Below are 13,788 nucleotides of genomic sequence, written 5' to 3'. Positions count from 1 at the left end.
GTTCCTTTGCTTAGTATGTGATAATTTCTTAAAAACAACATTTCGTTCCTAGTAAAATATATCCTACTAAGAACAATCTCTATTGATTATGTCACTATCCAGAATTCACTGCTGTTTCTACCTACAGTTTATACATGAGATTAATCATTCATGCCACTGTTTTCCTTTCTGTGGTTTCTTGACAATTGACTGGAATTATATTTTGTTCATTTTTAAAAAAGTCATCTAGGGTTTTGCATCATGCTAACATAAGAGTATGTAACTGGAGGCCTTAAGGCCAGTGTGAGTTCTGAAATTCTTGAGTGTGGTTCCAGAGCACATACATCTGAAATGCCACCAAACTAATTTCTGATAAAAGAGAAGGAAGAATTTCACAATATGTGGAGATTAATCATATAAAGTGTAATTAGTTAAATGTAAATGAATTCAATGAAATTCAAACAAATTTTACTTTGGTCTCAATTTGGTCTAGATAAAACTTATATATGTCCTGGTCTTGCTTCTTACTGGAGTGTTATATTGGTTGTGTCACTCAAAGGACAAATACAGCTTTTGGCCTGAAATAGACAGTGTACCCATGTGCAGCTACATTAAGAGGTTGTTGATGGATGCTATACAACTCCTGCAATTTCTGAAACATCTTTTTCTTTTTGAATGTGATGCACTGCACAGCCCTAGTCTAGAGATAGCAAGTAGAATACTTCTTCCTTGTTCCTTTGTTCTGCTCTGTTTTCCTCTGATTGAAAAACCACTATTATTAGCTTCTCCCTCCCCAACTTGGTTCCAACAGGAAAAACAATTATGTCTACCCATCTTCTCTTTCTCTTGCCATAAGAACAGAAAGTTCAGATTTTTTGCTATTAGAAGAGATAATTTTCTTAGTCATTTTCCATTTTTGTTTAGGCTTTACATTTTTGTGTCAAAATACAATATTCCCATTTATGTGTTTGCTCATCTAATTACAAAGCTTAGTGAATGCATTAGAAGATTCAAACAAAAATACATCAGCTTTTCTTTATACCTACTTGTTTCAAGGTGGGTGACACATGTGCTTTTCCAGATGATGGCAGACCTCAAAATCCACTAGTTCACATGCTTGGCAGGGATGACTGAAACTGAAATGCATGCAAGATCATACATTGGTTAGTTCATGAAAATGTATCCTCAGATGCAAAACCTTTTGGTTTTAAGATAGCTAATTTGCCTATCTTTTGACAGAAGACAGACTTTCCTTGACAGAGGGACAAAGAATGATATTTTTAATAAGCTGCTTAAGACCCCATTAATCAGGATTCAAATCATTGTTGTTGTCATATCACAAGCCTCTCTGTCCATAAAAAGGGAGACATGGATTTTTGAAACAAAATTCTGTTTCAGTATAAGCTGCTCTAGCTAAACAATCAACTTATTCATGGCAAGTAAAAATGGCAAATAAATGAATAGATTTTTTTGTGGAAACTCCTAAAAAGCATTGAGTTTTGCTAGCTGACTGAAAGGCTGTCAAACAAAGATAGTCTGTCAAATGAAAGATGAAGAGAAAATATTGTGGTTGGTTTTTGTGCAGGATAAGAAAATGAATGGTACCAACAAAGATTTCATAAAGTAAAATTAAATAGGATGTTAAAGAAGTCCATAAATTAGATCTGTTCATGTAAATACTGCTGCATGCTCAGGATGAACATCAGAAAAAAACAACCTCAGATTTCAGTGATTCTCCCAATGACTACATGCAGATTGGATCCTATATACCTCTGTAAGTTAATGTCCTTCATCAGTCTATACTCTATACCATTCAGGCCAGTCAATAGGAATCATGCACTCATTATACATGTAAAAAAGGGACAGGACTTCAATTGCATGATCATGGTGACAATCTTGACTTTTTTGCCCTTCCTCTGCAAATGATGTTGCCCAAGAATATTCTTTGATGTTTCAGATATTATAAAGAAGAAAACAATGGATTAGATCATGTGTTGCAATTAACTGATACATTTTATATGACATGTTCAATCCTAGCAAAATCTTCTGGATTTCATATTGATCTCTCAGAACTTTTTAAACATATTTTTTATACTATTTTCCCTGTAGGCCTATTCATCACTTCCTGATTATAGAATCAAGTTCTACGTGTTTGTGTAATTGATATAACTCAATTTTTTAGGGGGGGGGGAAACCCACACATTTCTGACCGTAATCTTCTTTAGAATTTCAGATAGTGGAAATAAGATTAAGAATGTGGCAGTAATTATTGCCCATATTGCTCAAGTGTTGATCTTGAGATAGGGAATGAAATTAGAAAAGCAGTAACTTAAGAAATAAAATATAATAACTGGAAATTTCATTTTTACACATTTAAGGATTATGTCATATTTGCACTGTACAGAAAAAAACATGTTTGAATTTTGCTTATAATCTTCAGAGGACTTTATCAAGGAAGTTTTAGTTAGTATGGATGCAAATAGAATTGTGCACAAGATTTGTTTGTTTTGTCTAAAGGTAAAGGTAAAGGTTCCCCTGCACATGCGTGCTAGTCATTTCTGACTCTAGGGGCCGGTGCTCATCTCCGTTTCAAAGCCGAAGAGCCAGCGCTTGTCCGAGGACGTCTCCGTGGTCATGTGGCCGGCATGACTAGACGCCAAAGGCGCACGGAACGCTGTTACCTTCCCACCGTAGTGGTCCCTATTTTTCTACTTGCATTTTTACGTGCTTCCGAACTGCTAGGTTGGCAGAATCTGGGATGAGTAACAGGCGCTCACTCTGTTACGCGGCACTCGGGCTTCGACCGGCCAAACTGCCGACCTTCCGATCGACAAGCTCAGTGTCCTAACCCACTGAGCCACCGCGTCCCTCTTGTTTTGTCTAGTGTACTCTAATTTATACACAAGATGTCTCACCTATAGAGAGGAACCTGATGTATGGAACCTTATTCTGACTTTGTTGTCCGGGCACTAATTTCTGGCTTGCATACATACATTACACACACAGAGAGAGACACACACAGACACAGACACACATACACACACACACACACATACATACCAGCATTAACCTATTAACTCTATGGATTATGTCTTAACTGCAATACAAACCTAAGGTCTTATGTAAGTGTTGGGGGGGAGGGTAATAGCCACAGATGTATCAGTGCAAATTTCTATGTTGTTATCATTTTTATTTTTGGAAAACTATACAGAAGATGTACAGATATTGAGAAATGTGGTGAGAATGAGAAAGATCATATCAAAGCAAGAATATTTAAAATCTGTATAATAGTCTCAGTTATTATTTAAATCACAGATTAAAAAAGAATCAGTCAAATCCAGGAGTCCTTAATGAGTCAGAAGATATTCTGAGAGTTGGAAAATAGTTCCTGGAAAATAGAATTTGATGAGTTTCCCTTCTATTCCTTCGTCTAGATTATTTATGAAGATACTAGACCTAAAACAGAACCTTTGGGTACCCACAGCTTACCTCTCTCCATATGCATGTACATCTATTGAGAACTACACATTGAGTACAATTTGTCAGCCAGTTACAAACCCATCTGATGATGATGCTGTCTACCCCACATTTTTCTATCTTACCAAGAAGTAGGTTGCGGTCCACTTTATCAAATGGTTTACTGAAATCTAAGTATACAATGTCCACAGCATTTTGCTGATTCACTATTTTAGTCAATTTGTCAAAAAAATGAAATAAGATTTGTTTGGCATGATCTGTTTTTGACAAACTCGTTTTGGCTTGCAGTTATAACTTTGTTTGCTTCTAGGTATTCGTAGATTTGTTGCTTGATTGTTTTTTAAGATATTCCCAGGTATTGATGTCAGGGTGATTGGTCTATAATTTCCTGGATCTGGTTTTCTTTTTTCCTTTTTTGAAAATGGGAACCACATCAGCTCTTTCCCAGTCCTTAGGTAGTTTCCTGATGTGCCAAGAACTTCGAAAGATATGTTTCAAAGATTCTGAAATTGTGTCTGCCAGTTCCTTCAGAATGCTGGGGTATAGTTCATCAGGACACAATGATTTGAATCTTTCTAGAGCTCACAGGTGTCTCTTACCTTGTTTTTGCTTATATTAATTGCATTTTTTTTTATTGAAAAGTTTTAAAATACAATTTTCCTTTAAAAAACCCCCCTTCCCCCTCCCTCCTCCCCCCCTACCTCCCCTCCTCCCCCCTCCCTCCTCCCCCCCCTACCTCCCCCCCTCCCCCCCCTACTTCCCAGAGCTGAATACAAGGTATATATATATAAAAAAAAGCAAACCTAAGCAACCATATACTAACAACTATAAATTCTAAAATCCATCACTCTCTAGCTTATATAGGATAAAACAAACCTTAACAATATTAAATATATATATATAAAAAAAAACTAGAATAAGAAAAGGACACTCTCTAGCTTATATAGAATGGAACAAACCTTGATAGTATTAAACATATATTAAAGACAAAAAAAAGGAAAAAGAGAAAAAAAAAACCCTTCTCAACCCTATACTTATCCTAAATAAACTCCATCCATTTTATCCATTCCATGATATAACATTCTTACAAATAATTTTTCAAATTAACCAAGGATCCCAAATCAAAAAACTTTAAAGTCAACTCTTCTGTAATCGACCATTCCTCTTCCAGTACCACATCTATAATTATTCCAAACACAACAAAAAAGAAAAAAAAAAAAGATTGCAAACAAAACTTGAACTTTAATCCAAAAAAGCTCACCCTTTCCACAAAACCACCAAATATAAAAATATATTGCGTCTACACCCAAATCTTTTCCCCCCTCCCCTACTTGACTACTTGACTATATCGTAAAAGTTCCAAAGACTTCTGCGATTCCTGCTACTTTCTCTTCTTAGATCGTTTTGCAGCAGCACGCGTCACCCTCTGTTTTATAGATTCATCCGACGAGGTTGTATCTTGATCTCCTCCAACACCGTTGTCTTCTATCTGACCATCTTCGGCCTCTTGATGCACTCCTTCTCCAGATCCCTTTCCAGCTTCCAAAAGTGTTAATGGCGTTGCATTTAAAACATTATTGTAGAAATCACGCGCTTGCATCACAGTAACCAAACGGTACTTTTTACCTTCGTGCGTCACCATCAACCCCACTGGGATCTCCCATCTGAACCTTATATCTCGCTGCTTGAGCTCTTGCACAAGAAATGTAAAATCCTTCCTTCTCCTTAGAATCTTTGGAGGAATTTCTTTTAAGACCAAAACTTCTTGATTAGCAATCATAACTTTAGTATCATAAGCAGCTTGTATAACTTCATCTCTAGTTTCCCTTTTTGCAAAATATACCACCACATCTCTAGGCAACTTCCTCTGTCTGGCAATCCATGAATTCACACGAAACACTTTGTCCATGCCTCCTTTTATTTCAGATGCTGGCTGTTTCAACACTATTTCAAAAGCCTCAGAAACCAGCTGCTTTAGATCTTCCTTAGTATTCTCCTTTAAGCCTCTAATTCTAATGGCAAACTGCATCTGGAAATATTGAGCAAGACACAGTTCCTTTTCCATTTTATTTTCATTCTCCAATACTTTTGCTTCTAATATAGCATTCTTTTGAGTCAAGTCTTCTAGCTTTTCCTCCAATTCTTCCACACACCGAGCCACTTTACACACTGAAGTCAAGATGTCTACCCTCATCGCTTTGAGCTTCTGTTCCATCCTCTCCTCCATTCTCTCCTCCAATTTCTCCAATTTCTCCTCCATCTGTGCAAATCTAATATTAATTGATTCCAAAATTACCTGGGTATGTTTTTCAAGAGCATCTTGTAAGTCCTTTGATGTCAATACATCAGGAGGATGCAGCGCCTGCAATAATGATTGTTGCACGGGAGAAGTTCCAGCACTCCGAAGAGTTTTAGGGGGTGGTTTAGCCGCCATCTTTTACCAAATATGACGCACTTTCACTTCAGATTTGTAATCCAAAAAAGTCCATCAAGCTGGAGAGTAAAACATAGTAATCCTCTTTACCATTTCCTCTTGTATCGCTCTGCCTGCTCCTTTAAATCATAGTCATTCCTTCAGGCAGGGGTGGTCGCAGACGGCTGGCTCTGCTCCAAGAAGTCAGGAGCAGAGGCGACGGCCAGCTGGGAGCAGCCCAGGCTACGGGGGAGTTCAATCCTTCAGCCGCCCAAGCCATAAGCTCAGGCGGCCCTGGAGAACTCTACCCCTACCTGGGAGCTCGCCCCCTCCTCTTCTCCCGAGGAGGGGGCTTCGGATTCGCCCGAACAGCTGATCGGCGCTGTTTCGGGCGAAAAAACAACAGCTGAGCCGCGGGCAGCCCGGGAAGGCTCCCTCCGTCGCCGCGGAGCCACCGGAAGTATATTAATTGCATTTTTAACCTGTCATTTAAGATTCTGTTTTTGATAAGTTGGGTTGTGTTTTCTTCTTGCATGAAGACAGATGCAAAATATGAATTAAGCATTTCCGCTTTCTCTCTGCTGTCCATTACTTCCTTGCCATCTTCTCCCATTAGTGGACAGATTGTTCACTAATTGACTAATTAATCATTGACTTGATCTGCTCCATGTCAACCTGGGGTTTCCAGCCCCGATGATGGAAACACATTTCAGGGCCTTCCAGAAAAGTATTGTTTATAGTACTCACATTTTAACATTTTGTTTTTTATGATTTTTTTAATGTTACTTCATTCAAGAGTTGGCTAAAATATTTACTTAAAAAAAATAAATATAAATGCTATAATTTAGCAATTGCCACTATGTCACCATTTTGACCACTAATGATTACAAACCCAGTTTGATCTAGTGGTTAAGGTACCAGGCTAGCAACTGGAAGACTGTGATTTTAAGTCCACCTGTAGGATAAGAAGAGGCAGAATCCAGGGCCAAGAAAGGAATCATATACATTCCCACAAGCAGTCCAATTCCATACACACACATACACACACACTGAATTCTGTTAAGTCTTATCTAGTGCCAATTCAGTGCTGATCATTAGTTGTCTTATATTATTGTGTATAGGTGTATGCAATAAATCTTAACTGGGCACCAACAGAGGCCACAGAGCAGGGGAGAGAAAAGGACAGTTGCCATTCGAGAATCGCTTTTGGCCTTCCCTCCCCATAAGTCCCAACTTTCCAGATGTGAGACCTTGTTTCTGAAACTGGCGCAAAGGATCAATTGGAACTGTTGCTGTACCAGCCTCCCTGCTGCATAGCAACCTTCCTGCCTTAGTAGCTGGAGACTATCTCAGGACTGGCAATGGAGTTCACCAAGCTTGTAGCCTTGTGGGATTTCAATCTGAATCCCTGGATTTGACAAAACTATCAACAGCTTTATTATGTCCTTGGTTAGGTTAGGCATTGATGAAGCAGAGCAGTGAAACAGTAACTAGTTTATTGAGTGACAACAGAAGCAGCCCTAATAGCTGCTGAACAGCTATATATGCAGATTGCCTCTAGGCGGCAACCAATAGATTTAAAGTAACAAATCCCGCCCACAACACAGTTAACCGTCCTGGAGACAAACAGTCTGGGTTTCAAACAATACAGCTGTTAAGCAATCATTCAACTGGGTACAGCAATTAAAGTCAACACATTATGCAACTCATTGCAGCAATTAAGGCCAATACATTACAAGCTTCACTGCTGGATTAGCTGCCTTACTAGAAATATATGATATCTGGTCAGCCTTTTCTTTCTTTTGTAGTGAGTAAGGAAAATCTGTTTGTGGTACTCAAGTGAGTAAGAAGGGGAAGGCCATTCAGAGAATCACTTAGGCCCTGGTCACCTTGCAGCTCAATACAAGACACTTCCTTCACACAGGGCCGCCCTTGAATACTATCCAGAAGCTTTGATTGCAGCATGGCCATTTTAGATCCTTTCAGCAGACTCACCAAAAATAAGGAAATATTTTCCTTCTAAAGTGGAGAGAAGAGAGGGGAGGGTGGCTTGATCTCTCCAGATCTAGCAGTTGACACAGGTTATCCTATTCTTATGGGGGAAATGAAACTGAGGGTGGCTCACTAATATGGACACAGATGTCTCTTTCTTCTTTTGACCCCACAGCAAGGTCACACCAGCCATGGATTAATGGGTTGGAATCCATGCCGCTGGACATCTCTTCCTTTTATTGGATGGCTACCATGGAGATATAAGATGAAGATATTCCTGAGGTACCACCTTCACCAACATTTCTGGGATTTCCTTTCTGATGTTAGCATGGATGGGAAAATGTTTCCCCAAAGTAATAACACCATCTCTTATGTTTCCTTTCAGGTAGAAAAGAAGTTGCTGAAGGAGGCTTTTGCCTCACTCTCAGAGGTCTTCTTCAGCAGTCTCCCACCTCAGAGCAGTTCATTTTTATTTTGAAGGTAAGGGCCCAGAAATCCCATGAGGAGCTCAAAGGAACACTTGGCCAGTGCAGCCACAGAATCAGGTGTTAAACCTCCTATCAAATGTCCCTGCATGAACAATAACTGGAGGATTGTTGCTTAAGACAAACATCAAGTATCATAACAACTTGGCTTGTCACAAAAGTTATTGTTCTTCAGGCAGGGATCTCTTCAGAATGGATTTTAGATTTTTACAGGGACCAGACAGCTCCAGAGGCTGAGAGAAGGATGCATATTATAAATTGCACACGTGTGTTTTGGCAGTGAGATTCTTGGTTTTCAAAAATGAGCAAAAGTGTCCTTTATTTGTCAATTCCACAGCACTTTGAGCCACATGGAATATTGTTCTTGACAGTGCTGAATCAGGTCCTCTACTGTGGGAACTGTCATCTCAGATGTACATAGCAAAATTATAATGCCATGAATTGCAGCCTTTGAGTCCTGTGCTGCTATTGGAACGCCACCCTCATATAACCTCTTCCTTGGAATCAAAGGGCAGGGTGTGTGTGTGTCTTTTTCCTCTCGTTCCACTTGACTAAGAAATCTCTGGACAGGATGTCTTCCTGCTAACATTTGTGTCGATGGGCCAAGGGAAGGAGAATTTCTCTGCAAGACACCTTGGCAACAGTGTGAGGCACTTCTTTCTGTGTCTTCTAACTCGATGACGTCCAGCAGGCATTTCCCAAAGTTCACAGGGACATCTGGCAGGCTGCAAAAACATATGCTTACATTAATGATGCTTACATTTACAACATTAAGGGGAGGGAGTGAGGGCATTGGCACATGAAATGACAGAAAATCAATCCCACCCTTTGTATTTCCAACAATAATCCTAAATTTACCACCAGTACCAGTTCAACTATACAAAGTCACGGCAGACTCAAAGAGAGTTACTTATGACCTGTCCTCTTAGTTATGACAGTCACACCAACCCTACACTCAGGTGATCTCATTTTGCGTACTTGACAGGAAGCTCAAATTTATGATCATTTGCAGCATTCAAATGTTCACAGGATCATGGTTTGAGATGTTTTTCATTGTTTTGAAGCAAAATTTTTAAAAATGACACAAAACAGCTACTGGATAATATGCATTTGGACTTACCGCCATGTGATTCACTTAACAACTGTTGTAAAAAGGATTGTAAAATTGAATTCGGTCATGTGGTGACTTGATTTAAAACTGCAATGGCTTAACATGAACATTTTGAGCTCAGTTCTTGCCATAAGTTGAGGACAACTGCCATAGGTGGAAAACCTGTATATGTTTTCCATCTCTGTAGCTAACATATTAAATTTCAATATCTCTTTGACTTTCAATTTTTCTCTCTTTTATTTTGATGCAGGTGACCTAGAAGTAGAAGAGCTGTGGCCTCTGCCCTCTACCACCACTGTTGACGCCGTTAAGCAATAGAGATATCCAAGGATGGATGAAAAGAATTTCCACTCTGTCTCAGGCAATGGCCCTCCATTTCTTCCATCTACAAATTACAGTAATTATATGCAATAGCTGAATTTGCTCTGTTGTACCTTCTGACTTTATAACAAATCCTGCTATTTGTGCTTCTAGATCATTGGAAGAGTGGACCGCTCTACTACTGAAGTTCCCGTTTGAGTTTGAAAGATGGCACTGAGGCTGAGTGTTCTGTGGAGCAGATGCCAACCATAATCACTTTTGATATGCTGCAGCAGGTTGGTGGTATGGAGGGTTGATGCTGCTTTTTGCCATATGTTTTGTCTCTTCTTAGGCTGTGTAGCAGCTTGGGATAGAATTCTACATGGTGCTTGTTACTCACTTGCTTGGACTGTCATTGGCTGGACCATTATCTCCCCAGGACATAGGAACAACGAAACACTGCAAATCCATGGATGCCGTTGATGGATGGACTGGGGTTTTTGATGGTTTTTGTAGGGGCTGTTGTGTGTGTGTTCATGTGTGAACATATATACATATAGATAGATACACACACTGTGTGTTTGTATGTGTAAACACACACACACACACACACAAACACACACAAACATACAATCTCCAGACACCGTGTCAGGCCTCCCGAGTAAACCAGACAGGAAACATATATATACCGGTATATTCTGTTTTAATGCTTTAATTGATTTTATGGTTGTTTGCCGCCCAGTGTCACTTGAGATGGGCATCTGCACAAACTGAATAAATAAATATGCTTCGAATATTATTCCTTCACTTCACTTGTTTTCCTAAAAAAAGCCTGTGGTTTTTTTTTCTATATCTCACTATTTTTTAAAATTTATATTTGTTTGGTTATCTGATCTATAATCATAACTAAAGGTACAATATACTGTAAGTCTGTGTTTTGAAGAAAATTTAGCATTGAATCCATCCAGGGCATCTTCAGTCCACAAAACCTTTGAGAAAAACTGAAGTTTTAAACATTCAGGACAAACAAACTCATGGACTAAGAAAGAAACTGAGATGATGATAAAGTGTTCTTCTTTTAGTAAGGTCTTAATAAAGCTACTTCTGCCAACCTAGCAGTTCGAAAGCACGTAAAAATGCAAGTAGAAAAATAGGGACCACTACGGTGGGAAGGTAACAGCGTTCCATGAGTCTTTGGCGTCTAGTCATGCCGGCCACATGACCACGGACTCGTCCTCTGACAAGCACTGGCTCTTCGGCTTTGAAACGGAGATGAGCACCGGCCCCTAGAGTCGGAAACGACTGGCACGCATGTGCGGGGGAACCTTTACCTTTAACTTTACCTAATAAAGCTAAATAATGTTTTATAAGAATTTATAAAGAATCAATTTTGTGATTTGTTTGTTTGTTTGTTTTAAAAGCTTCATACGTATATCTTTAGGAGAATATGGGGTCTCCCTTTCAACTTAACTGTATTTCACCACAAGGAAGAGAGATTATTTCTATGATCCCAAAAAAGAATAAGATCTTAATAAACCTAAAGAATGCTTCAGAACAAGGAAGTAGTTTTCTGGTTTGTTTGCTTCGTACAATGCATCTTTAGGAGGAGTTTTGACAAGGGCATTTGAAAATTATACATTGGATGTTGCTTGATATGGTTTATATTATTGTATTGCAAATTATTATTGTATTGCAAATCAGGGGTGTTTCCAGAGGAGGCAGAGGAGGAGAGGACCTGGAGCTTATGGAGTGAAGGAACTGGATGAGGCTGTCGGCAGGCCCAGAGGAAGAGAGAGAGGCTTTTGGAGGAGTTGGTGGTAGCAGCAGCGTGCTCCAGGGGCGAAAAGAAGCAAGGCCTCTTTAAGGAAAAGGTGGAAGAGTCAGGATCAGAAAAAGGAAAGAAGGCGAGGTTGTCAGAATACAAGCGAATTTGAGGGCTAATCCACATGGAGCCCCATTTCCATCTGTCCTGTGTGCCATTGTTCACTCCCTAGAGACTAAAATGGACAATGTGAAATTTGAGCGGGCCACGAACAAGAAGTATATATCGGAGATGGTGACCCTTTAAGAGCTGTATGCAACGAAATTTCATTTTGATGTATGCCGATTGGTGTACATTCAAAGTGACAATAAAGTTATCATCATCATTACCCAGGAAATAGGTAAGACAAAACAATGAGAAAGCCCTAATACTGAAGGAAGTTACAAGAAAGAAAATAGAAGCTGGGAAGCAGGGTGCTAAGACTGAATATAAGGTAAAGGTAAAGGTTCCCCCGCACATGCTTGCTAGTCGTTTCCAACTCTAGGGGCTGGTGCTCATCTCCGTTTCAAAGCCAAAGAGCCAGCGCTTGTGTGAGGACGTCTCCGTGGTCATGTGGCCAGCATGACTAGACGCCAAAGGCGCACAGAACGCTGTTACCTTCCCACCGTAGTGGTCCCTATTTTTCTACTTGCATTTTTACGTGCTTTGGAACTGCTAGGTTGGCAGAAGCTGGGACGAGTAACAGGCGCTCACTCTGTTACGCAGCACTCGGGATTTGACCCGCCAAACTGCCAACCATCTGATCGACAACCTCAGCGTCCTAACCCACTGAGCCACCGCGTCCCTAGACTGAATATAGCAGTCCTCTAAACTGGACCAGACAGAGAACTTCATCCATCCTCTGTGAACATGGCTCACAAATGGTCTAAATCAGGGATCCCCAACTCCTGGTCTGTGGACTAGTACCAGGCCGCAGCATGTCAGCAACCAGACCACACAAACAAGCAAAGCCCCATCTGGGGGTGCAGGCAGCACACAAAACCTCTCTCCACAGAACGGGTCCCTGGTGCCCAAAAGGATGGGGACCTCTGGTTTAAATAGGATGAGAGAGTAAATGGGGGAGAGGGGAGGGAGGGAGGAAGGAAATTAATGAGAATAGCAGCCAAAAAAGAATACACAAAATAAGATTGTTGGCATTTCATTGGTAATTTGATTTTATAGGAAAAGTAAGAAAAAAAGTTTTGTTTGATAACTGCTTTTTCAACATGGTAGATCAAATATATAATATTACCAATGCCTAGATTAGAGTTAGCAATTATGATTCTGTGTGATTTCCAGTCTCAAAAGATACAAAGCAGAGGTGTCAATGATCTCCTTATTATTTGACTGTGTTATAGAAGCACTAGCAGTAAGTATTTGGAGCAATAAAGAAATCAGAGATAAAAACAGGAGATAAAAATTATCTACAGCCTCTGTGGGCACATCCAAGGGGAGGCAGGTGGTTGATTATGCTGAGCCTTGAACTTCTGGTCTTCAGGTTCTAAGGCTAAGGGGGGAGGGGCCTTCTAATGCTGTTCTTTTTTTCCAGCAACTGCCCCCCCCCGCTCTGACTCTCTGGCCATTTCATAAGCGGGGGAGGAAGAATCCTTGGAAACTTCTTTACTGCCTCCTCTGTCAAGTTTCCATGAGAATTCAGATTTCAAAAAACCGTGCAAGAAGAGGAGGTTGAGTACGGAGAAATAATAGAAATATTGGATGGGGGGGGAGTTGGATTGAAGGGTGATGTAGATGAAAAAGAGGCAGAGCCTGGGGTAGGAGTCAAGAGAGGACTCAGCCTAGAATTATTAAGTGTCCACACATGCTCTGTTCATCCTTCCCACACACACTCTGATCTAGCACAAATTTAATGCTGACCATTAATGGACTAGTTTCTTGTTTGTGGGCATGAGCAATACATCTTTTGAATTTAACATATGTCCTGTTTCTTCATGCCTGACATTCTCTTAGCCATGAAAGCCAGCTTGATTATTTGGGCCAGTCAGTCACTTTCAGCTTGATGCAACTCACAGGTCGTTGGTGGAAAATACAGGAGGAAGGTCTGCTTAAATCATGAGCTTAAGTCATTTGTAAAAACAATAAAGGCAGGATACAAATAAAAAATAAATAATGAGCATTAAATAACGGCAAATAGTGATGGATATGCTAGCTTTTACATAGTTGTAGTTTACATATGTGTAAAACTAATTTGAGCAAAAGAAGTCAAGAAGAA

The sequence above is a fragment of the Vipera berus genome (genome assembly GCF_964194415.1).
Source record: "Vipera berus genome assembly, chromosome: 6".
Lineage (NCBI taxonomy): Eukaryota > Metazoa > Chordata > Lepidosauria > Squamata > Viperidae > Vipera > Vipera berus.
The sequence above is the reverse complement of the archived record's forward strand: the minus strand, read 5'-3'. Positions refer to the sequence as shown.